Source organism: Drosophila virilis, chromosome 3 (assembly GCF_030788295.1).
Source record: "Drosophila virilis strain 15010-1051.87 chromosome 3, Dvir_AGI_RSII-ME, whole genome shotgun sequence".
Taxonomy (NCBI): Eukaryota; Metazoa; Arthropoda; class Insecta; order Diptera; family Drosophilidae; genus Drosophila; species Drosophila virilis.
Window position 1 is genome coordinate 16,442,731 of NC_091545.1, and position 24,948 is coordinate 16,467,678.

At 40.0% G+C, this 24,948-nt stretch overlaps 5 non-coding genes across 5 annotated transcripts; 4 read left to right on the forward strand and 1 right to left on the reverse strand.

Annotated features, from left to right (window-relative positions):
- Positions 1-4,104: 4,104 nt before the first annotated feature.
- Positions 4,105-4,176, forward strand: TRNAE-CUC (transfer RNA glutamic acid (anticodon CUC)). The gene has a single exon. It is a non-coding gene; the product is annotated as a tRNA-Glu (tRNA).
- Positions 4,177-6,258: 2,082 nt separating this feature from the next.
- Positions 6,259-6,330, forward strand: TRNAE-CUC (transfer RNA glutamic acid (anticodon CUC)). Its single transcript has one exon. It is a non-coding gene; the product is annotated as a tRNA-Glu (tRNA).
- A 706-nt stretch (positions 6,331-7,036) lies between these two features.
- On the forward strand, positions 7,037-7,108 carry TRNAE-CUC (transfer RNA glutamic acid (anticodon CUC)). The gene has a single exon. It is a non-coding gene; the product is annotated as a tRNA-Glu (tRNA).
- A 131-nt stretch (positions 7,109-7,239) lies between these two features.
- On the forward strand, positions 7,240-7,311 carry TRNAE-CUC (transfer RNA glutamic acid (anticodon CUC)). The gene has a single exon. It is a non-coding gene; the product is annotated as a tRNA-Glu (tRNA).
- Positions 7,312-8,708: 1,397 nt separating this feature from the next.
- TRNAL-CAG (transfer RNA leucine (anticodon CAG)) lies at positions 8,709-8,791 on the reverse strand. The gene has a single exon. It is a non-coding gene; the product is annotated as a tRNA-Leu (tRNA).
- Positions 8,792-24,948: the final 16,157 nt, after the last annotated feature.

Here is a 24,948-nt window from a genome sequence, read left to right on the forward strand (position 1 = left end):
AATAACACCTAGATTGTTGTTAGATTTCATATTTGGAAGTCATCCAAATATTCTGCAAATTTTATTATGATTCAAAACTTATTCTATCCCTGAAAGTACATTCGCCAGTTACCATAAGGGCAAGCTTGGGCACTCAAATATGCGCCGAGTTTTTAATATGGAATAGTTAAGTTAGGTAAATAGGCTCTCCAGAATTGGGTCCAATCTTAAAGCAAAAGTATGTGTGAAGAGCACTCTCAGTCCACTCTGTTCACTCTCGTTAAAATTGGGTCCAAATCTAAAGGAGTCAGATATTAGGCTTCTCTTTGCCGCTTGATGCTCCCTGGGAGGTCTGAACTACCTCCCTGCCAGCTGGGAGGATCAACCTATCTTCAAAGAACTCCGAATTGCAGTTGGAAGTAGGGATATCGTGATACAATGTCTGCTCTGACCTATTACGCCAGCTTTGGTCGTCCTCAAGTAGCAGGGCCAACCTCTTTCGCCAAAGCCTTGCCTTCTCCTTGCGGAACGGCAACCGCTGTGCGACGCGTTCTATTCCTTCTTTGCTGTACACATCTCGGTTCGCCTTACAATTTAAAAATGGCTCAGTCACTGCCCGATTCAGGTTCTGGAAATGTTCCACGATCCGTTGCATACGCATCTCGATCTCGATAACACGCTGAAGGGTTTGATTCATGTTTTCAGATACGTCAATATAAATCATGCTTGGGACTCGTAATTCCAGCGATTAGAAATTAGAAAATTGTTAAATTTTACGAATGTTTGCCAAAATTTGTGCTAACAATATTGTTTTTTCCTTCTGTTAACTAACGTTACATCGACTTGTGTTTGTGAAATGAATTATGTGATGACACGTAGCTCTAAGTCGCTTTGTGGTTGACTAAAATGTGTGGGTTTACTATGCCCTCAGAGCAATAGAGATTTATACAAAGATTTAAATGATGAACGTACTTTGAAGAACGATTTCCATGTATACATGTATGTGTGAAATGTGTGTTACATGTTTTAAATCTCACCCTTCTTTGCGATTCTCATGAATTCAATTGAATTATAAGTATTTCGTTATCAAGTTTAATTTACAATCTAAAAAATGTTACCTTACTAACTCTCTCTCTCTCTCCCTCTCTCTCTCTTTTTCTCTCTCTCTCTCTCTCTTTCTCTTTCTCTTTCTCTCTCTCTGTCTCTCTGTCTCTCTCCCTCTCTCTCTCTCCCTTTTTCTATGGCCTTTGCCCCTATGCACTCTCTTTTTTCCGCGCTCTCTCTCTCTCTCTCTCTCTCTCTCTCTCTCTCTCTCTCTCTCTCTCTCTCTCTCTCCATCTTTCACTCTTTCCATCTCTCTTTTTCTCAATTTATCCTTTTATTGCTCCATCTTTTGCCAGCTCCTCGTTTTATGAACTTTCTGTTTCATTTCTTTTTCAGTAATTTGGTTATATGAATTACTGAAAGATGTCAATAAACTAATTGCACGTGGGAATCCGAGTTCAGGGGTAAGTGCCCATTTCTTTAACATATATTTTATGCAAAAGCTACTGCAAAGGAGGGTCACGGGGTATGAAGAACCACAATAGCATAGCAAGTCAGAAATAATTTACTTTTATGCGAAATGTCTGCTTGAATGGTTAAATGTCCACTCTGAAAAAATTAGACAATCAATCTTGATCTATTCTGCACCAATTTGACCCATAATCAGCTCTCAGCTAATTAAGAAACGGAAATGCCACAAAGATGTTATTGATTATGTTGAGAAATGACAGGACAAGCTTTCAGCTTTTGGTGACATCGACATTTGGTAATTAAAATTAATTTTCGCAAAAAAAAAAAACCTAAGTGAGGCCCCAACGTACTATCCGAGCGATCCGACTGCATTCAAGTCGGTCAGGCCGGCAAGCCGTGAAATCTAGTTTTCCCAGTTCGGCATGATAAATGGCGTCTAGTTAGCGTAGCGCCAAAAGAGAAACAAGTTCACTGGCTGCTGTTTCTTTCTAACCCCGACTCCCCCCCCCCCCCCCCCCTGCTATTCAACTCTCTGCCCTGCATATAGCGCATAGAGTTGCATAGCCTATCCGATATTAGAGAGAACTTAAAGATCTTAAATCTGAAATACAATTCTGAGTTTTGCGACACAAACATCTTGGCATAGCATCAGCATATTTTGAAAATCACAATCACAATCAATAGTAGAGGGTATCTGCTAGCTGAACAACTTTAATTGGTTGAGCTGGCTACCTGGTTTGAGTATGTGTTGTATTTCAATTAGAGCAAAAGTCGTCCTCAACTGCAATTAGCAACAAAGTATCTGGCAATGTATGTTTTCGCTATTATCATTTAAATTTATGTTATGGTACTACATATATTTGTTACGGCCCACTCTCTCGCTCCAGCTCCTCGCTGCCCGCTCCCCGCTCTACAGAGTGCCGAGCCGCTGGCATACCTTACGATTATGGCCAGCGTTGGGTAATTTGTTAGGAGCCGGGCGATGCAGTCAGCCAGATAAAATGCAACCTGGTCTGCGGATGGCTGCGGCACGGCGAGCATTCAATGAAAATTAACTAGGGACAAATTGTTTGAGCCTGCTCGTGGGCTCGGACCACAAGATCGGTAGCCATTGGCTGGATGGCATTGGACGCTTAACGGCTGCTGCCAGCTGAGCCTTATAGCTATCATTGGGTCTTGTTTGTTGGCCAAATTATAGCTCTACACCGGGCTTATTTATTACGGCTATGGCCAATAGTTGTGCTTTAGAGGCACAAGTATTATCATTCCTGCGCATATGTTTAGAGGAAACGCTTCTAATCACAGTAGTAACTCGTATCCATATGCTTTTGGCATTGAGTAATAAGAATACGTAGCCGAAGATTCGCTTCAAAGCTCTTTCGCGGAATACTTGTAATTTAAATACTCAACATATGTTGGCCTCATACAACATCCTTCTTCCTACCGCATTCACTCTCTCGTCAGATTAATTGTGTGCTTCTAGTTATGAATAAGAGCCGTAGATTTCCTCTAGTAAGTAATTATTTAAAGGAACATTCCTATTTGACTACTCGAAAATTGTTTTGACTTATAGCAGAACTTTCTCTATTTGAGTTTCTAGTTATTAATTTAGAGCCGACTCTTTCTGAAAAAACTTGACTAATTTAACTACTCAATGTATGTTGGGCATATAGGAGATCTTCCTTTGTCTCGATTAATAAACCTTCTAGTTTTTTTTACTCCTTTGTCATAAAGCTTTGCATACCTGGCAGGAATCCTTAAGTTTTCAGCTCCGTAAAGCTTATCTGAATTAAAGGTTTCTCTCTTCTTTATACAAGCCTGTTGCAAGTTGCAAGTTGCATGGGCACTTTGTGTCCGCCTGTTGCCATCTTTTTTGCTGTCCTCATCATCCCTGCTGTCGCTGGCTCGGATCCTGGCTCTTGCTCTTTTAATAAATGAAAATGTTTTTAATTAATATGCTTCAATATGTCGAGTGCGGCACTTTACTTTATGCAGCACAGTCAAGCCTACCCCCACACAGATCCCAACCCCTGGCTCTGCACACCCCCTCCTTTGCCCAGCACATTTCGCTTTATTATTCAGAGCAAGCGCCGTGCTTGTGTGAGGGGCGCCTCCGTTTTTATTGTTTCATATTTATTCGTACAAGCCCGTAGGCTAAATTTCAATATTTTACTTACATGCAAACATACATACTCTCACACACATGTGTGCTTGTGTGTTAATACTTACCAATGTACAGTAAGAATCCTTCGCTCAAGCATGCAACAAAATAAATATCCGACTCCCTCCCCTCTTCCATACGCTGCAGCTCTCGCTCTTTGTTAAGCTCAGTTATTTTGTAGCTTTTGTTGATGTCGCTCAGTGGCCAGCGGCAACGTTTTGTTGTTTTTGTTTTTATTTTCAATTATTCGATGCGTAGACTGCCAGCTAAAAGCGAAGCAGCGTATTTGTATGTGGTGTCTATTTATAGACATTGCAGTGCATTTGATTTGCTTGCCTTGTGGGTGAGGTTCGTTTATTTGTTGCGTAGATTGTGAGTAAGAAGCAGAATTGTCGTTTTTTTTTATTGGTTTGAGTTTTGTTGAGCATTTTTGCCGCCTAAACTAACCATCCCATATTGTCTAGTGGTTAGGATACCCGGCTCTCACCCGGGAGGCCCGGGTTCAATTCCCGGTATGGGAAGTGATCTTCACTCTTACTTTTTTACAATTTTATAATTATTTTTTTTTTTATCAAATATGTTTCCGATTTCTGTGTTCGGGTAATTAGAGTCATTTTCATATAGTTTCTTTCAATTAAATTAGTTTAAGATCTGCTATAAGCTAATTAACAGAACTTAATACTTGTTAACGTCTGCATTGCTTTAAAGTATAACTTATATGGGATTAAAACTAATTTGAGTCTAAAGATTAAATTGAAAAGCAGCTTAAAATAAAACCCAACATAAAGAAATGCCTCATGAATGCATCAATGCTCATTTGCTTTAACATACACACACATACGTATATATATACGAATGTTTATATGTGGAAAAGTCCAGGCAACTTTTAAGCTAGCTAATAAATGGCTTACCCTGTTCCACGACGAGACGCCTTTGACGGGCATTGTCCACTTCATTTTGAAGGAGTAATTTGGAGTAATTTGGTCTGGGTTGCAAATTGCAATCATATATCAATATTAATATGCTTTCGGCATTTGTGATTTAGACAATCTGAAGTTACTTTGCGTTTTCAAATGCTTTTCGAGTTTCTATTCATTTTGACCACAGCACCCTTTTTATGCCGAACATATGCACATTGCAATCTCTCATTTCCGGAGTTTTATTTGGTTTTGCTCAACCCTGCGTTGGATTTGTGCGAAACAAACCGCAAACTTCATTTACAAAATGGCCATTCATTTGAGGGCCCCAGCCCAAATCATTCAGAATATATACATATATATATATATATGTAAAGCTTTGCCAGGCAATTTTATTTAAAAATGCAAAAGCCTTTGTGCATGCGTTGTTATTGTTGTTGCAATTGACTCCTGACTACAACATGCATTAAAATTGGCAATCGCCTCTGTGCGGTTGAATTGCTGACAACATGCTGCATGGCCAGTGCCACACCTGACGCACCACCCGCACCACCCACACCATCCGCACCACCAGCACCAACCGCATCAACTGCTGCTGACCAGCAGCCTGCTCTCAACTTCATTAGGTGTAGCCTGCCGTTGGAGGACATGAAAAGGTATATCAAAAGGCAGCTGCCTGCTTTTACGGGGATACAGGGATACAGGATGCTATCGTAAGCAGCAGGCACATACACACACACACACACACAAGCTGCCACACATGCATACTTAAAAGGAACTACACTTGCCCAAAATTCATATATTCAGATAGTTTGTCCAATTGTCAATGACACCAGCTGAACAATGTTAGCAAAAGTTTATAATTAAACTGTAAGATAGTGCGTATTTGAAGAGTCTAGCCGAATTTTTTCGAGTGTATTGCCGTTTGGCAACCCCCTATTGTGGGTTGCACTCGGGTTTTTGGCTGCGCCTTTAGTCTGTTGCATTTTTTGGCAATGTGAGCTGAGGGTGGGGCAGCGTGTGTGTGTGTGTGTGTGTGTGGCATTAGTGGGAGGCGCTGCATCCTTGCATTCAGCTCTGCTGACGGCTTGCTGCTTACTCGCTGCCTCTTGATTGTCCCCCTGTGACTGTTCGGGCGCATTTGCATTTTTTATATCCACAGCTTGTATGTTCACCAGCTCTCTCTTTCTCTCTCTCTCTATCTCTGTCGCTCTTTTGCCCTGCTGCAGTTTGTGCAGCTATTGTGCTTGCTGTTTCTGTCTCGCTCGCGCGCTGGTGCATCCACAAAAATCGATAAACACAAAAATTTGCGAAAAATGCACTTCATGTTGCCATTGTTGGATATCCGTTTTTACCAGCGCATATACTATATGTACGTGTATGTAATACTATAAAGTATATAAATCATGTTTGCATATGTGTATATAAGGATCAGACCTTATCGCATACCGTGCAGTATGCGGCATCAGCAGCCGAGGAGTACCCAAACCATCTGTAGGCTTGCACTCCATATTGAAAGAGACTGCACTTTACGTTTTAAGGTAATTTAATTCAATCAGACCTTGTTCGGTTGTTTGGCAATATTTCGTCTGATAGACGATGGCGCAGATATGTATGTGGTCGGGGTGCTTATATGTATGCACTCATGAGTTACAAGAAGTATATTTGCGGACGTGGCAACAACCGTCCCATATTGTCTAGTGGTTAGGATACCCGGCTCTCACCCGGGAGGCCCGGGTTCAATTCCCGGTATGGGAAGTACTCGAAATTCGTGCTTTTTTGATTTTATTGAATTTTTATAAAAAAGTGTTGTGCAAAGGTTTAAAAGTAGTTCTTGTGAAAATTAACTTTTCCTGATATGATATGATCCTTTGCAGTCTTTTCATCCAAATACGTGCCTTTCTCAGTTATGGATTCACCTTCTGGGCTCTTGTCGTCTCCAACGTTCCACTTTTGTTTTGGCGAACATGTCGATTATTGTTTTGTAGATTATGTATTTCATCCATTCCCGAGTTAGGTCAGTATGCTGTCCCATTATATTTTGCGTACGCATCTCGATATCTTCAACTCGCTTGGCGGCTGAGTTAATGTTCTCGAGGACGTCAAGAAGAATCGTTTCCGATGGGGTAGGAATAATCCAAGATATCTTCATAATTTTTTTTTAGATTTGCCAAAGGTTTTACCTACACAAATTTCTGTCTTTTTAAACATTTCTATGATATCGTTTCCTTATTTTTATTGCAGGCCTACTGGGGTACGCTTTTTATTTTAGTTGACATATTTGATGTGAGAAAAATTAAAATGCACATCGCAAATACGATTTACTAAATAACTTATGCAAATATTTATTGATTTTCAAAGTTTTTTAATGTAATCAAAGAAAAGTTGATCGGGATTCTTATAAATTAACTGAAAATATAGAAATTTGTAATAAATAAGGTTCTAGGCTGTGGCAGATCAGTATTCCCATATTGTCTAGTGGTTAGGATACCCGGCTCTCACCCGGGAGGCCCGGGTTCAATTCCCGGTATGGGAAGAATATTGATCGATTTTTTTTACATTTTATGAAAATGTTATGTAAAAATCAGAATGCATAAAAATGTTTATTTAAAGGATATGTACATAAAATTTCACTCAAAATGACTTCAAATTGATTTCGATCATTCCTCCCATATTGTCTAGTGGTTAGGATACCCGGCTCTCACCCGGGAGGCCCGGGTTCAATTCCCGGTATGGGAATATCGAGTAGTTTATTTTAGCATTATTTTATTTGATTTTCAAATATCTTTTACTTGTATGTAGGTACTCTGTAATATTTACGATCCTAATAAATATTCACCCTTTGTCTTGTTTCATGTAAATATATTCCTCGAAACAAATAGGCTCTTGCATATGTCTTGAATCAGTCAGATTTTAAAATCTGACATTACAGTTAAATGAATTGACATAATTGATTTAACTGTAAACCATCTTCATTGACAACTCACAAAGGTGCTGTCGATGGTAGCCCACTGTGAGGCCCAACAAACACCTGCGAGTTATTCAGTTGCCAATGATCCAATTACGGGTCCATATTACCCATAAGCTATTGCCGTGTCCAGATTCCCGGCAAACGCGAATGGGATTGCGAATTTTAAAAACCCGATGAGCCACATTTGATTGGCAACCGTTTTTGCTCAGTCCGAAAGAGCTGTGGGTAAGCCATGGGCTTAGGTAAGGGCACGCGGCATAGTCTAGGTAGGCACCTGAGTCTGACGAACATTTAATTGAATATAATATTAAATTATCGCAGAAAGGAGTGCAAGAAGTATGTCCAGTGTTCGGCAAATTAAATGAAAGCAACGCAAAAATGTTATTTTGCCAGCTGCAAATAAACCGCATAAGCAGCCCCAAAAGAGATGCCACATAAAATCCGCCTTATATGGTATATAGAATTTCGTCTGAACTGACCGGGGGACTGTCGTTCATTCATTTACTCGCTCTGTATATAACGCACTTAAAGCCCATGTCCATTACACAAATACAATCCCCAAGCTCCGTACTCAGCCCAGCAACGTCTGGTCGCCCCCGCTCCAACCCTCTGATGCGTTTTATTGCACTGGACGCAGCGCTGTCTCTGTCTCTGTCTCTGTCTCACACCGCAATGAAAAAAAAATAAACATAGGCTTGTATTAATGAAAAATTTCGTACATCGAATTCGCATCATTAAAAATAAACCCCGCAAAATAAAAATATAAAACCCCAAAAAATTCGCATATGTGTAAAAGGCGAACCATTTTTAAGGGTTGCAATTTTTGCCGCCAAATAAAAACAAACATTCGAAAATGTTGTATGAAAATCAATTCAGTTTTTTTTTTTCGTTCTGTAAATTTGCAACAATGCCCATACATATGCGGGTATATAGCATGTCTGCATGTGTGCGTGTGGGTGTTGTATGTTGGGTGCCAGTACAACAAAAAGTCTTGCTGCATTTTGAAACTGAGCGGAGCGCACACGAAAATTATGGTCGTTAATGGGGGTTTTCCAATGCTTAAAGCATTTGATTATATAAAATAATATGAGATATATTTTAAAAATTAACGTAATGCTTTCATTTTTGAATGTATATATGTAAAAAAACATAGCAAAAAAGTCTTTGTCAGAAGTGGGATTCGAACCCACGCCTACAGAGTAGACTGCGACCTGAACGCAGCGCCTTAGACCACTCGGCCATCCTGACATGCTTGAGAGCGCCAGCTGAACGCTATATAAGCTGACTGACCCTAATTAAATAAATTCATAGCGAAATGAATCTCTTTTTATAGAAAGAGAAAAACTGATTAAGAATAAAAGAAATAAATAATATTTTATTGAATTAGTTGTATTACACGAATTTTCTGTTTTGCCGATTTCTTCCATTTCAAATTTCTTGTTCAATTAGCAATAAAGTTGTCATATCTCTATATCGTTTAGGGTATCCCACTGTTATGCAATTTTACTACACCCTTGTCTACAATATTTACAGTTGCATGCAATAACTACATGCACATACGCATGCATACATATATAATAGCAAACAAATATGACAAAAAAGAATGTTTCACATGCGCCAACTCCTTTTTTTTTTTTTTTTGGTGGGCTGCATTGCAGCAGTTGCAACAAAGGCGGCTGCATGCGGGAGGCATGGTTAATCACTTGACGTGAAGTTAAAAACAGGAAGGCAAAAACCATAAAATGTGTCCACGTTTCGCAACTCACGACTGCTAAAGGCCCTAGCGGCTGACAGAGAAACAAACTTTCTCTAGGGAAGTTTCGAGTTTCCAAATCCTTTAAGCAAAGCTATCAAGAAAATAAAGTGATGTGGCTTGTAACTAAGAAACTGAACGATAAATTTGCAGCATGTCATTTTACAATTTCACATAATGTTACCGATAGCTGAAACTCCCACAACATGTAGCGCATCAACATTTTCGGTACACAAGCTAAAAAATTAAACAAAAATGCGCAAAAATGAGCGAAGAAAAAAGCATTCATTTTAATGTCAACCCATATACCATGTACAATGCCCCATAACATATGTACACAGGCGCGTATATGCCACATGTTGTACACAGCATGCAACTGATGCTAAGTACGTAGCATGTCCTGTTTTTGGCAGAGGGAGAGAGGGGGGTGTGCGGAGAGTTTTGGGCATACTTTGAACTGTGCGTAGCCCAAACCAAGGGCATACCCAAAATGAACAGCGGCCTAGTCGAAAAAAACGGTACTGTAAAAATAAAGAGTGCTAAGAGCTATAGAATTTTAATTGAATATATATTCAACAAAAAAAAAAAACAAAAAACAGAATTATTCAAATACCCAAACTAAATATGCGCATATTTGTTGTATACATAAATATACATAAATAGATACGGAGCCAATCATTTGCCAATTCCCAATTTGCAATTAGCCAATGAACGTTATTTTTGTCATTTCATAATCTCTTCTATTAAACTTGTTCTTCTTCTTTGCTATAAGCCCCACGGCCCACTAATTAATTATAATTACAATGTGCATAATGATTGGATGCCAACATGAATTATATACTTATGCTAGTGTATGCCTTGTTGTGCATTATTTTTTATGACATTTTAAACCAATTATGTATTTCAAGGGGCTTACGCACACTTTGTGGCAACGCATGCTATAATTTATATAGTTTCGAGTGCCATTGCATATTAAATAGAGTTCAGTTTCTATAGATGTGCGTAAGGAGCACGAACGGGTAAGAGCTTGTTTCAAATTCAAAGGTTTAGCAAGTCAAATATTGTTGGCGATAAGTATCTTTAGAAAAAATATTAAGATAAGAATATATTAAAGATAAAAGTCAAATTTATATATAAATTAAAAAGGCATAAGATACATAAGGATATCAAAAAGCTAAAAGCAAAGCACTGCTACAAATCTAAAATCTAGAAGCTACATGTCCAACTTGGTGACTCTTGAACTTAGAACCTTAGAGTTAGAAGATAGATAGAGAAGAAAGAATTTCAATATCGATTATTATCGATTGCTGAAAATGGCGCGAGTTATCGATTATCGTAAACAAACTTTTACTGCGCGAATACAAGGAGGATCTACGCTTAAGTCTCTAGCTCTTATAGCCTTATAGACTGGCAGACAAAGACAAAGGAATATATATAAGTTATGGGGTCGAAGATGCTTTCCTCTGCCTGTTTTACCTATCGTTAGATGAATTCAGGGTATAAAAAATGGTCTTAAGAAAAATGGAACAGTTCAATTAAAAGATGATTCTTTGCTTAATTTCAAAAGATAAATTTTTAGGCTGAGGATCAAATAGATAAAAGCCTAGGACTTTAATAAAATATTTTTAGTCGAGGTATTTAAGTTAAAGAAATGTTTCTCTGGCCTGTTTCAGTTGAAATTATGAAAATCACACACTAGAAACATATATATACATATATATACCGAATTGAGCTGGGAAAATGCTTTTTGTATAAAACACACACACACTCACACTCACACGCACGGAAAACTGCCGCCCAAAATATTTTCAATTATATATACGAACGAGCTCTATGTGCGGGTAAATTTTCTGGAATGGCGTACGCAAAATGACAATAAAATCAAATGAAAAGCGCAGCAACAAAAAAGCCATACAAAATAAATAAATTACAATAAAAAGCGCAACAACAAAAAAAAGCAGCAACAACAATTCTGCTGCTGACGGTGCGTGCGTGCGGTTGGCCCGCCCACAGGCCTGGGGGGCGGGGGGCGGGCGGCTGGGTGGATTTTGGTTGGTCGGCTTTTGGGAATGCAACAACAGCGCAAAAAAAATATAATAATAAATTGTATTATAATTTCTTTTTTATATGGAAAAACGCTGGCATACGCATAAATCTGGCGAGCTGCAACCGAATATCATTTACCCAAAGTTGGGTTGCTTTAAGGGGATTTCATGTGTGTCAGATTGTTAGACAACACTGGTTCTGTGTCTTATCGATCAGCACTGCGATAAGTTATCGATATCGCAATGAATCGTTGATTGAAAGCAGAAAGTAGATTGTGAAAACCCGCTGAAAAGAACCTTATTCGTATATTCTAAATGGTTTAATAGAATGAAGAAATACTTGGAAATAGCTTGAGAAATGTGCATCAACATAAATGATCGATAATCGCAATGAATCTTTGATTGAAACCAGCTCGGCATCCAAACGTAACATTTCCTTTCCAACAATATCCCAATTTTATGCTTGAACCCAAAATATCTTTAACCGAATGTTCATACTTCGTCTGTACTTAATATGTCAGCAAAATGACGGGCCGAGCTGTGAATGAGATGCGCGTAAAAAATGCTACACAAACGCATCTAAAAAAGAATTTAAAAAAACATTTTGTTGTTGCAACGAATGAGAGGCATGCGCGCAGCAGAGCAGCTGGAATGAGAGATGCATTAAATGCGTTGCAGTCGCCGCTGCTGCTGCTGCTGCTGCTGCCGCTGCAACTGCTGCTGCTGCTGCTGCGTCTGCTGATTATGTTGATGTTGCAGCAACAACAAAATAATCGTATAAATTAACATGCAGCAAAAAGTGAGGCAAAAAACAAAAAACAAAAACAAATTTCAATCGCGTGTGCGTGAAAATTGCAGAGTGTGCACAGTTTTGGCAGGGGCGCGGCATTGGGCAGGGGAGGGGAGAGGGGGGGCGCTGCAATTATAGGGCTGCTAATTATTGACAGCCAGCGCCCGCCCACTCACCCACCGCCCACCGCCCACTTTTGCGGTTTGTTGCAACTGCAGCAACAGTGCGTGCAACTCATAATGAGGTTTTTATTTTATTCATTTTCATTTTGTTTTTGGTTTCTTTTTTTTTTTTGCTGCATCTCCGAAATAAACACGCACAACTTTTGTTGTTGCCGCTGCTTGTTGCCGCGCCGCATTTGTTGCAGCGTTGCGTCACGCAAAAAATCAGTTTCGAAAATGCTTTGTCAACAGCAACACACATTCAAAATTTTCGGTTTAGTCGCATAAGTTTTATTTTTCGCGCCTAATTTTGTAAAACATGGCAACTTTGGCAACACGGCACACGGCACTTGGCAATGCAATCCGCAATCCAGCAAAAGAAATTCGAAAACAAACAACAAATAATTATGTAAATCTAAATCAATTCCCGCCAACCCATGTGAAAAGTGAGTGAAAGGGCGCAATATCAACAATTGCGCATACGCCATGTGGTGCACGAGTTTTTATCTAAAACGTTTGGCTTAGTCGAGTCTGTGTGTGTGGGTGTGTGTGTGGTGCAAATGCCACCCCTAATTACTGAACCTAAGCCCACCACCCACCACCCCTCGCCCCTCAACCCCCTCCGCCCGCTGCCCTATTGAATTCCCGCTCTATTTCTCTATTACGCTGACGTCGACGTCGTCGTCGCCGTTGTCGTCGCTATTTTGTGGCTTTTTGCTTTTGGCCCCCATTTTCATTCAATATATTTTTTTTTTTGGCCTTAGCTGCGCTCAACGCGCCAACTGATTAACAAAATTAGTTTAGAAAACTCTGCACACGCGTTCGAAACAAACCAAAAAATTTGTTCGGTTCTTTTCGCATCTGAAATCCAAAAAAAAAAAAAAAAAAAAAAAAACAAAAAACAAAAAAATCAAATAAAACTAAAGGAAAAGCAAACATCCAAAATAAATCAAAAAAGAGAAAATGTATTTCGAGTTGTGCAAAAGCGTTTCACAATATTTATTTTCCTAACATTCCGATTTAATAATAACAATTGAATGTCTAAAACGATTTGAATATGGTATGCAATATTTTAAAATCTATAAAAGAATCTTCTGTTTGGGTTTTACAAGTAATCCAATCAAGTTAAGTGAAGTTGAATAAAATTAAAAATCTCATTGAATTTTGATCAAATCGATCAATCAAAACGTTTTTATTTAAAGCATAGAGAGCTTACAATTTATTCTTTAGAAATTTTGTTTACTTATTATTTATTTTATTTTATATATTATTTTAAAACCAATTCGATTCCATTAGAAAATCAAATAGTATCATGATTGGGTCTTGTGTTATTCCTCAAATTCCAAATTGAATCCAGCTTCAGCTTCGGCCACAAAATATATAGAAAAGTTAATAATATAATATATTTAATAATGTTAAGAAAAGCAACTACTAAGGCATAATGAGAAAGTGTTCAATAGACTTTTCCTGAGAATTCAGATCTCTCGTAATTTTCTTGCCTGTCGCCGAAAGTTAAATAATTTACACAAATTTGATTCTAACTAAATTAAACTATTCGAATTATAGAGAGTTTAGTCAACATAGCTTGAGACAGAAAAGAGTTCTTCATTCGAGGGTAGCTTTAAGATATAGTGGTCCGATTCGACAAGGAATAGAGAAGGAATAGAGAGAAAGTTAGAATGAAAGACTCTGTAAACAATTTCAAGAGGATAGCTGAAAGACAGACAGAAGGACGACTCGTGTATACAGACAGTTGAGGTTGATCAAGAATATATATACTCTACGGGCTCAGAGCTGTCTCTCTATATTTGGACATAATATACTTAACATACTCCTTAATACACAATACAGCACATGCATCAAATTCTTGTTATATTTAGACATTACTTAGTATATATTCCTGGATAAACTTAGGTTTTATCTAGGTATTTCATTCCGTTAATCAAGTTTGATTTCAAGTGGAAAAAAAAGCACATATTTCTGGAAAACCAGTTTGATTCAAATTTGTATTTATTTATTTAATAATTATAATTTTTTGTTAAATATAAACATAATTTTATAGTCGTTGTCTTAAATTTGTGATCAGTGCTTGAATGCAAATGTTCGCACTTTAATTTTATTTAGAAAATTGTTGCTGTGCTCAGGTGTGTTTGTATTCCAAGCGTTCCCCACGGAGGCCAGGATGCGGTTTTGTTAACCATTTTGTGATCTATTTTGCGCGCAACGAGAGTTTTTGGCGCTCGTTTCTGGCATTTGTGGGTCGCGCGACGGGCGACGAGGGTTTCCCGACGCAAAGACTCGTCTTGAATGAAAGTCAAAGTAAAAGCGGCAACAAAAAACCTAAACAAAACATAAAACGCTGCCACGAAACGTGGCGCCGTCACGGGGTGGGATGGGGTGGGCTGGCAACTAGAAAACAGAGAGCGCCAAAAAGTTTTGATAAGGCCAAAGCAAAACACAACCGAGAGCCAGAAAAGGGTATACAGGAAGGCATTGAGTGGGCTATGGCGGGACGGGGTGAGGTACCCGCCGAGAAACGCGTCACAGGGCAAGAGCACAAAACAAGAACGGTAAACAACAAACAACAAACAACAAACAAAAACAATATGAGAGCTCTGCCCGCCGGTAGAAAACGAGCAAAGAAAAGAAGACGACGAAATGCAGCGCGAAAATGAAAACGCCGCGAGACGATGAAAAGGGCGTCATGTGTGTGTGAAGGGTTGGGGTAGGGGTTGCTAATGTGGGCGTGAGTCAGGTGCTGATGCTGTCGCCGTCGCTGCTGGCGCTGCTGGCGCTGCTGCTGCTGCTGCTGCTGCTGCTGCTGCTACTGTTCTGCCGGGTTGAATGCACGCCGCGTGCAGTAGAGAAGGCAGCAGCTAGGTGCGAGCGAGCTAGCAAGCAGCTGGGCTGCCTGCCTCTTTGCCCAATTTCCCTCTCTCTCTCGCTCTCTCTCTCTCTCTCTGGAAGGCAGGGCGCATGTGCTTTGATGCACTCTCTGGTATGCACGCACGGATGCTGGGACAGACAGAGAGGGCTAGCGAGGAAGGCAGAGAGAGAGAGAGAGAGAGAGAGAGAGAGAGAGAGAGAGAGTGCGAGACTGGCGGCTGGGCTGAGTGTTGGGCGCTGGGATCAGTTCGGGCGAGAGGCTTGGGAGGCGCTGCAGGTGCATTTATTTATTTATTTCGATTCATTTCCGCTTTTGTGTGCGCTAAATGAAAACTCATTTCCTTTTGATGTTTTTCGTTCTTGTTGTTTTTGTTGTTTTTGTTGTTATTATTCTTTTTTGTTCCGATACAGCCGACATTAACAACGAAAGGGAGACAGACACATGTGTATACCGTTAGCCAGACAGAGAGCGTACAGTCGCTCTCTCATTCGCGCGTGCTCTCTTTCCCTCGCTCTCACCCCCTCTCGCTCCCGCACACACTCTTAGGTGCTGCTGCGCGATAATGAAAAGTATAATGCACCAAAGTGACATAAGGCTGTAAATTAAGCAACAACAGCAAAAACTGTAAACTGTCGCCCCTTACATATATTTTACATGCACATACATACATACATACCCAGACATACATACATACATACATACATATGTATGTATGCAGTACATACATATATTGGCACATAGAGCCATTTACCGTTATCTGCATATGCTGCACGGGTTGCGAGGGGTAAGCAGCAGGGCATAGCCTCCCGGTGTCTGCCACCCCCAACCCCCCCCTGGCTCCCTGAGTGGTCGGCACGGGAAGGGCGGCTGTGTGGTGGTCAATGCTAAATGACCAAAAACTTCCAGGCCCAAACCTCAACTTTATGCAATTGCACGTGTGTGAAAAAACCCTTTCATGCTAAATTACAATTATGCTAAACACACACACACACATGCAATGCTCTATGTGTGTGTGTGAGTGTGTGTGTGTCTACTAAATACATACTCTCATATATATATTCGAACTAGGTACTTTTTAAATGGTTCTCTGTGTGACTAAATTTAGCCGCTAGCCCATTGTAGCTCTTTGAGGGGGTTGGGCAAATTTGGGATATGCAAAAATCGCTTGAATAAAATCTAAGCTGAGGAAAAAAATATTAGTTCTAAGTAATATTTATTTATTTTTTAGATTTGAATTAACAAAAATTTAATTTTCTTATTTAGAAACTTCTCTTAGCCATTTTAGTATTTAATAATTAGTATAAAGTATTTTATTAGTTTAAATAATATTAACTTTTCCCCTACATAGTTTTAGATACTGTGTTTCGGCTTCCATAAATTGGGCTGTGATTCGAATAGAAATTGCAGCTGTGGTTGGGTCTCTTAGCTAACTAATCTATTTTGATCCGCTAATTTTACAAAATATATTTTGTCAAACTGTTGCGTCAATGGTGAAAACCCACAAAAAATTGATATCAATATATTTGTTGGGCTCAGAATGATTTGGGCTTATGTGAATGTACCTTTTATATCTGTCTAATGTCTGGACTTTCCACTTTGCCCCGCCATCCAATCAATTTATGTCATTTAAATGTATTTATTTATAAGTAGTTGCTAGATCTGCGCATATAGAATACCATTAGGGAATTCCCATGTCTAGCTAGATAAAAACATTTTGGCTAATTCATATTTATTGCCGTTCCATTTCTTTCTTGTTGTTCTCTCGGCTTTGTCTGTCTGCGCGCCCAGTTTATGAAGCTGCCTCTCCTCCGCATTGAGAGCATATGCTGTGACCACCAGCCCGCCCCCGCTCGAGCGACACAACGGGGTTTCGGGCTTGCTGTTGTTGTTGTTGTTGTTGTTGTTGTTGTTGTCTGGGCTCACAAATTTACATACATAGCCAAAGTCAGAAGCGCAAAAAACAAAACCGGATCGAAGCTACACACAACAGAAAACAAAGCATAAAGCTCCCTAACCGGCACACACACACACACGCACACATGGATAAAGCTCACCCACATATACACGCTCATTTGCAAAGATAACAAAACAAAACCGGCTTTTTGTAATTTTTTTGTTTAGTTTTTTTTTTTCATGAGTGCTCAAAGCGACCTAATATTTCTTATTGTTTTTACAAATTTTGCAAAAAGTGAAGCGAAAAAAGGAATACATTTCTGAGCAGTGAATGGCAGCGATAAGATAAGACAAAGGGCGCCTTATCACAGCTGTTTATAAATATGTATGTATGTATGTATGTATAATATGCACGCCATAAACAGTTCAACATGCATATGTGTGCATATGCTTATGTACATGTGTGTGCATATAGTAAATGCATTGAAAGCTTGTTCTTAACCTATACCACGCAAAGCAATTGCGATAACAAAAACACAATTAAAAGGCGCTCTCTGCGAGACGCTTTTTTTGAATGCCGAGGCCAAGAGGTAATCGCTCGAGAAGAGCACAAAGCACAATAACAAAAACAAATATGCCAGACACAAATGCCAATGCACGCAAAAAGCTAACAACAACAAAAGTTTCTCTATGTGTACATACATATGTACACACCTACATACATATGTACGTATGTGTGTATGTATGCTGTGTGTAGTCAACTATTTGAAGTAGTCTTTTTATTTGCACTACTCTTTACTGCGCGCTGTGTATGTGTGTCTATGTGTGTGCGTGTGTGTGTGTGTGGGTGAAGTGTTTTTGCCTGCTTCTATTTCTGGTGTTGTCTATTTGCGCAAAATTTCTCTAAATGGCGAGTGAGAGCAACAGCAGAGAGAGAGAGAGAGAGACAAGAAAAAAGTGGGAGAGCCGGAGAGCGAGAGTGGGAGCTTTGGTGTTGTGTGCTTTGTTGCCAGTTTTCGTTAGCCTTTTTTTGTGCCGGCACACAAAAACTAAACAGCCGGCAAATGTTTTTGTGTGCACTCTGCACACACACACACACACACACACACGCACACAAACGCCGCTCTCCTTGTGAACATGTTACTGTATTTGTTGTGCTTTAACATTGGCGCCAAATATTTGACGCTGTTGCCAAACTTCATAGTTTAGAATGTTAACTTGTTATGGGGCATATGACGTACATATGTATGTACATATGTATGTATTTATTATTTATTCGAGCTACTCTTATTGAATAATGAAGCCTCGCCAACATCGCCAAAAAGACTTGTCTCCGACTCTGGCGTCTGCGTGTTGTCCATTTGGTCGCACCAATCGTTCAGCTCATTCAGAATCTTCTTCCAATCGCCATTATTCACACTCTCCTGAGAGTCGTCTTTGACCTCAATGTCCAACAGCTGCCCCATATTGTCCCTAGTCTCCATCAGGTCTTCCGCAAAGCTCTTCTTTCTGCCATCCTTGTTGCTCAAGCCCCTCAAGATCTTATCGAGAGCGTCCTCTTCAAATTGGATTTCCAACTGTGGATTGGATTGCTTTCCAGTGTCCTTCTGCTGTAGCTCTATGGCAAATAGATCCATTTGCTTGATCTCGTCCATATTGTTCCAGTCATTTAGAAACGTCTTCCAAGCTATGTTGTCCTCATCAACCTGAACCCCAATTGTCTTCTGCTTCAATTCCTTTGCAAAGCTCTCCTCGCCCAACAGATCCAACTTCTTGAGCTCGTCTATATTCTGCTGCAGCATTTGGCTGAACGGCGTCTCCAGCTCAGAGTTGTGGAATGTTAAATTGCACAGATCCAAATTGCTGTCCCATCGGATGAGTTCGCCATCCGCGTTGTCCTCAAATATCAGAAACTTGACATTTTTGGGCCCCGCAGAGCCGAGCAAGCTCTTCTCTTCGGCCGTGGTCAGCATGAATTGTATGGGCTCAATTCGGTGCTTGACATCCTTCAGGATGGACGCAATCTTCTCGTGGCGCCGCAGGATCCTCAGCAGCTTCAGGCGTGTGCACTTGAAGTCCCACAGAGTAGTGTGTCCATTGTCGCATTGCATGCTCTCCACCTTGCGCGGCGCGAACTTCGGTGTGCATTTGTACTGTATTCCTTTCGGTTTCCGTGTCCTTTTCTTCTTCAAATGCTGTAGATTCCTCATTCCTGGCCGCTCGTGCTTTTCAAGGAATAGTGAGTAAAACTAAGGGTTTTAAGAACGAAATTTCGCTTTGAGTTAAGTATAAATAACTGGCAACTGTCACTTTTTGGCACTAGCTTCTAAGATAGGCGTGCTCAATCTTTCCAACACCACATAATGTAAATATTCATGCCTATGCGTATTCTGGAAAAAGGCTAAGCTATAGGTGTTTCATTTTCCATATCCTCTCTTATTCGCAATCGCTGCTCCGTCGCACAGTTGCCTACTTTAAGTATTGCCTTTCTATGCGATTCTCACGAATTCAAGTAATGCTCGCAAGTGCGAATGTGTTTAGATATCGTTAATTAAGCACCATCCCTTCACTTAAGTAGTATCCTAGTATCCTGTAAGTAGCTTGGTTATCTTCTTTATCATGACTCATGTGGCACTTTTTGTGCCCCTTGCAGATTGTGCACGACTGGCATTACATATGCGGTATCGATAAGTCCATATGGCTGTGATTATCAGCAGAAAAATGGCGCACGAACATGTTTACTTATAAGTAGAATAACACAACAAATCAAGTACAACGATGAGAGTCAGGCTAGAAGATACCCTGCGAAGGGGCTGCTAAGCACAAGGGAGCTATTCTTAAACCTATACCTAAACCTTGTTGGTCTTGGACATGGCCAGATAAACTGAGCTGCTCATCCCGACCCAGAGTCTATGGGACATGGAGTCGGCTTTCTTTTCGGCATGTTACATACAGATGAACAGAACTAGTATACCCGCTTAAACCGTACTCGTACAGGGTATACAGTGTCGCTGATCGCGAACTGAAAAGCCCCTTCTAGTGGTTACCCCTCTTAGCTTTATTTCGAATCATTTATGTGTTATCCAGAGTTTAACTATTTCAATTTATCCCATTGCTGCTTGATCCGCTCGTATGCCGCCTGGTGCTGCTCGTGCTTCTGCACGAGGCTGTCGTGGACATCGCCCATGCGCTGCATGATGCGCTGCTGGGATGCGAGAACGTGCTGCAGCTTGACATCGGCGCATTTCAGCATATAGTGTATGTTGGAGTTGTCCCTCAGATCGCTGGACTCGTCGACTTCGATGAGGTTGGGCGACTTTTTGCCGTCGCATATTGTGTAGCTCAGCTTTCTGTTGAGACTCTGTGGAGTCGTTTTGCTGGACACATCTGAGAAGTCGGGCCAACTGGACACGCGGCTCTGCTGCAGGACTCGCAGACAGCCCTCCAGTGAGCTCTCGATCCTGTTGCATTGCTCGACAGCCCGTTTGATGACATCTGTTGTTGGATAACTCTTCACGTTGTGCTCCATCGAATTTGTCTAGATTTGCCTTTAATTCACTTTCTTCAATTTTTACGAATATTATATGTACAACCAGCTACATTTATTGAATAACTCTTGATCCAGAAAGCAAACACTATTTGCACTCGAAATTTTGTTTTGGAGTTTCAAAGCAAATATTCCTTTGATTTTAGAATCAATCTAATAAAAAAATAATAAGCTTCATAAGTGGGCATGGCAAAAAGGGTATTTTGTCGTCGCAGGCATGATATCTCTGGCATTCTCTCACTTCCATTCTGCCTATCTATGCCTAACTTCAGCTTCAACATGCAGCACGTGGCATGTCAAAAATTTAAAAGGCGCGCCCAACCACCCCCCTGCACTTGATTTACCCAGTTCTAAGCTGGGCAATTTTCAAATCGTAACACTTTCACGCGCTGCGCGCCAAAAGGAACAGCGCGAGGAGACAACCGCGGCTATGACGCTGCTTGCTCAGACGTCAGACCTGTCGCAACTGCACACACACATACACACGCACACACACACACACACACACACACTCATGCATTGGGACGTGCGCTGAGAGCTGTACAGCGGCGCTGTTAACGTACATATACCCTTCTCTGCTCCCAAACTACCAACAACTTTGGCTCCAACGGCCAGCAAAGACACGCGACGTCGGCAGCGACGCGCGCGTCAGCAGAAGCAGTCGCGCGACAAGCACGCACAGCGAGATACCAATACAGATCTATCTGTATATACACACACACACACACACACACACAAGCAGCAATATATACATACGCATGCACACACCTCCAAGTTGCTTTTTGCAAACTTTTTTCGTCGATGCTTTTTATTCGCTTTGCTTGCCTTTGTCTGTGCTCTCTCGCATGCACACATACAGTGTCATGTCTTGGCGCTCTCGCCGCTCCGATTGTGTGTATCGGTGTGTTTAGTGAGGGGGCCGCAGCAGCGCCGCCGCCGCTGTCGTGGTTGTCGTCATCATCGTCTTTTTGCGTTCGCGTCGTTTCATTTCGTTTCGTTTTTGTGGCCTGAGCGCGCGCGTCTGTAAAAAGCTCTTGCAAAGTCTCTGTCGCTGCTGTTGTTGCCGCCCCCAACACACCCCCGCCAGCATTTAATTTTTATTTTTTCGTATTTTTCCATTTCTTTTGCTCTCCCAGTTGCGGTCGTTGTTGGCGTCGCGGCCGCTGCCAGCGTCAACGTCAGCGTCTCTGCTTGGCTTGGCAGTTCGTTTTCATGGGGTTCTTGAGCGTATGCAAAAGATTTTTGCACATATTCATCTTTTTGGCCGTTTTCGGTGCGTTTCGTGGAGCGCGCGTCGCGCTAACTTTTCAGCTTCAATTTTTCGCGCTAAATTCGTCTACGCTTTGTTCTGTGTTCTGATTCTCTGTGTCTGCTGTCTGCGTCTTCTTCTGATTCCGCTTCATGCCGTCCAATTTCTCGTCTTTTACGCCTTCTGTGCGTCTGCCGAGATGCCGATACATCAGCTCCAATTGGGATACTCACATAAATACATACGGAGAACACTTCCTACCTTTCGCGCTTGTCTCGTCGTGTTGTTTCCATCATTTTATTTACTGTGTGTTTTGTTTCGTTCGCCTTACACTTGCGTGTAGATATATCTATATAAATATATTCGAGTGTATGTGTGTGTGTGTGTGTGTGCGTGTGGGGCGTCTTAAAAAAATAACAGAAGTGGCGAAAAATGAATCTCTAAGGATGTTTTATTGCCAATTTCGTGACTCGGAGACGCTTCTGTGCGTTGCGGCCTTGTGAATGTGGGTGCACAGGATACTTAATAAAGCAAACGAATAGTGGAATAGACGCAATGGCGATACATTTATTAAACAACGACGCTGTGTGTTAGTTGAGATAGTGTGAACGGTGCATTCAACACGATTTACACATAAAACTTAAAAGATAAAATCGTTTTGGAATTTACAGTAAAAGGGAAAATGTACTCAGACCCAAATATACATACATACATACATGCATATGTGTACAAATATTCAAACGTAAAAAAGAAACTGTAAATATGCTTGTAGGCATGTGTAAAATATAACAGTATCAATATTCCATTGAGCCCAACGACTTGAGTGACCACATTTCATGAGTGCAAAATAAATTACTGAAGTGATCTACAGCTACATACATACATACATACATAAATATGCAATACACTTACATACGTATGTATATGCATGTGTGAAGTGCAGGAGCAAAAAACAATGCAGTTACTTTTAAGGAATACAGTTTTTGCGAAAATGTAATTCTTTCAATTCTTTACAAAAGTGTCAGAGCATAGAAAGTGATTAAAACAATTACAGTATGTCAATAAAGTGTTTTTACTAACAAAAAAAAACTAATTTTTTGGGTTTAGTTGAAAATAAATGTACCTAAAAGTGAGAATTTTTTTTCAATTCTAATTTATTTCGATTCTATATTTTTCCTAGAACTTAATGGCAAAAAGAATTGTTAAATAACATTACCCAAACATTTTATAAAATTAAAAAACTAAAAACATTCAAATTTTATGCTGTCAATAAAGTGTTTTTACACGAAACTTTATTACTAAATAACAATGTTAAAAAAACAGGAATATTTTTTTTTAATACTTTGTGTGGCTGCCATTAGCGTCACATACAGCCTGCAATCGCCGTTTCATTGAAACAATAAGGTTTTGTATGTATGTTTCTGGAATCTTCTGCCATTCTTCCAGTACAGCAGCTTTTAAATCAGTTTTTGATTTTGGACTCCGCTTTGCGACTTTTTTTTTCAAATATGACCACACATTTTCTATTGGATTCATATCTGGACTTTGTGGTGGAGTGTCTAACACCTTTCCACAGTTGTACAACAGCCAAACTCTTACCATATGAGCTTTATGCTTCGGGTCATTGTCCTGGTAAAATTTAAAAATTGGCTTATTGTCCTCATAGAATCCAAATTTCTGTGCACTACTGACGAGATGTGTCTGTAAAATGCTCAGATATTGTCTAGCATCCATGGTATTCTCAATGAAGGTCAAATCTCCTACACCCTTGCTCGAAATACACCCCCACACCATCACTGATAGTTTTCCGAATTTAACGGTTGGAATAATATTGCGGTTTTCCAACGCTGTTAGTGGCTTTCTCCAGACTCTGGATGGCCCATCGTTGTAGAATAGCATCATCTTGCTTTCGTCACAGAATATGACGTTACTCCAAAAATCGTTCGAACTATTTACATGGACTTGAGCGAACGATAGCCGCTTCAAAATATTCGCCGCCGATAGTAGAGGTTTTTTCCTGGCAACTCGTGATGTGTAGTCATTGGAATTCAGTAATTTTCGGACAGTTTCATGTAACACATCAACACCACTTTCTTCCTTGAACTCCTGAGCAATATCCCTAAGCGAAATTTGTGGATTTTTCTCAATTTTTCTCAGAATTTTTCGCTTATCTCTGTCAGAAATTTTGCAGGGTCGACCACATACTGGCTTTGCCTCTAGCCTATCTTCCTTATTGGCTCTGTTTAATATGTTGTATATCGTTGCTTTTGATAAATTAAACATATCAGCCAGTTCCGAGACTTGACGTCCCATCTGATGGTTATAATACACCAGCTGAGCGACTTCAAAAGTTGTTCTTTTTCCTGGCATTTTATTTTTCATAAAATTAAAGCAAAACGTTATAAATTGCAATAGAAAATGACAAGAAAAGTCGAAGACACAAGAGAAGCCAAAACGCATGGGCCCAAATCTAACGGGATCACCCAAAAGAGAACGGCAAAACAATTTACCGTAGCTGTAAAAACACTTTATTGACAGCATAAAATGTGAATGTTTTTAGTTTTTTAATTTTATAAAATGTTTGGGTAATGTTATTTAACAATTCTTTTTGCCATTAAGTTCTAGGAGAAATATAGAATCGAAATAAATTATAATTGAAAAAAAATTCTCACTTTTAGGTACATTTATTTTCAACTAAACCCAAAAAATTAGTTTTTTTTTGTTAGTAAAAACACTTTATTGACATACTGTATCTGTGAATGCAATTCAGCTTACAAAATTACCAAAAATAAGTATTTGTTGTTTGGCAAATGTGCTACACAAGTGGAAACAAGAGAGAGAGAGAGAGAGAGAGAGAGAGAGAGAGAGAGAGTTCTAAAAATAAGTACAGAAAACAGTTTCAATTAATGACAAAACACATATGTATGTATGTATGTATGTATGCACATGTACATGCGTACACATGTATGCATGTATTTTTACGGATTGATTGAGTACCTATTCATGGGGAGCATTGACTATCGTCGCGGTTCGGCAATTTTTGCCCATTTATATGAACTTTTCCAATACGTATGTATGTA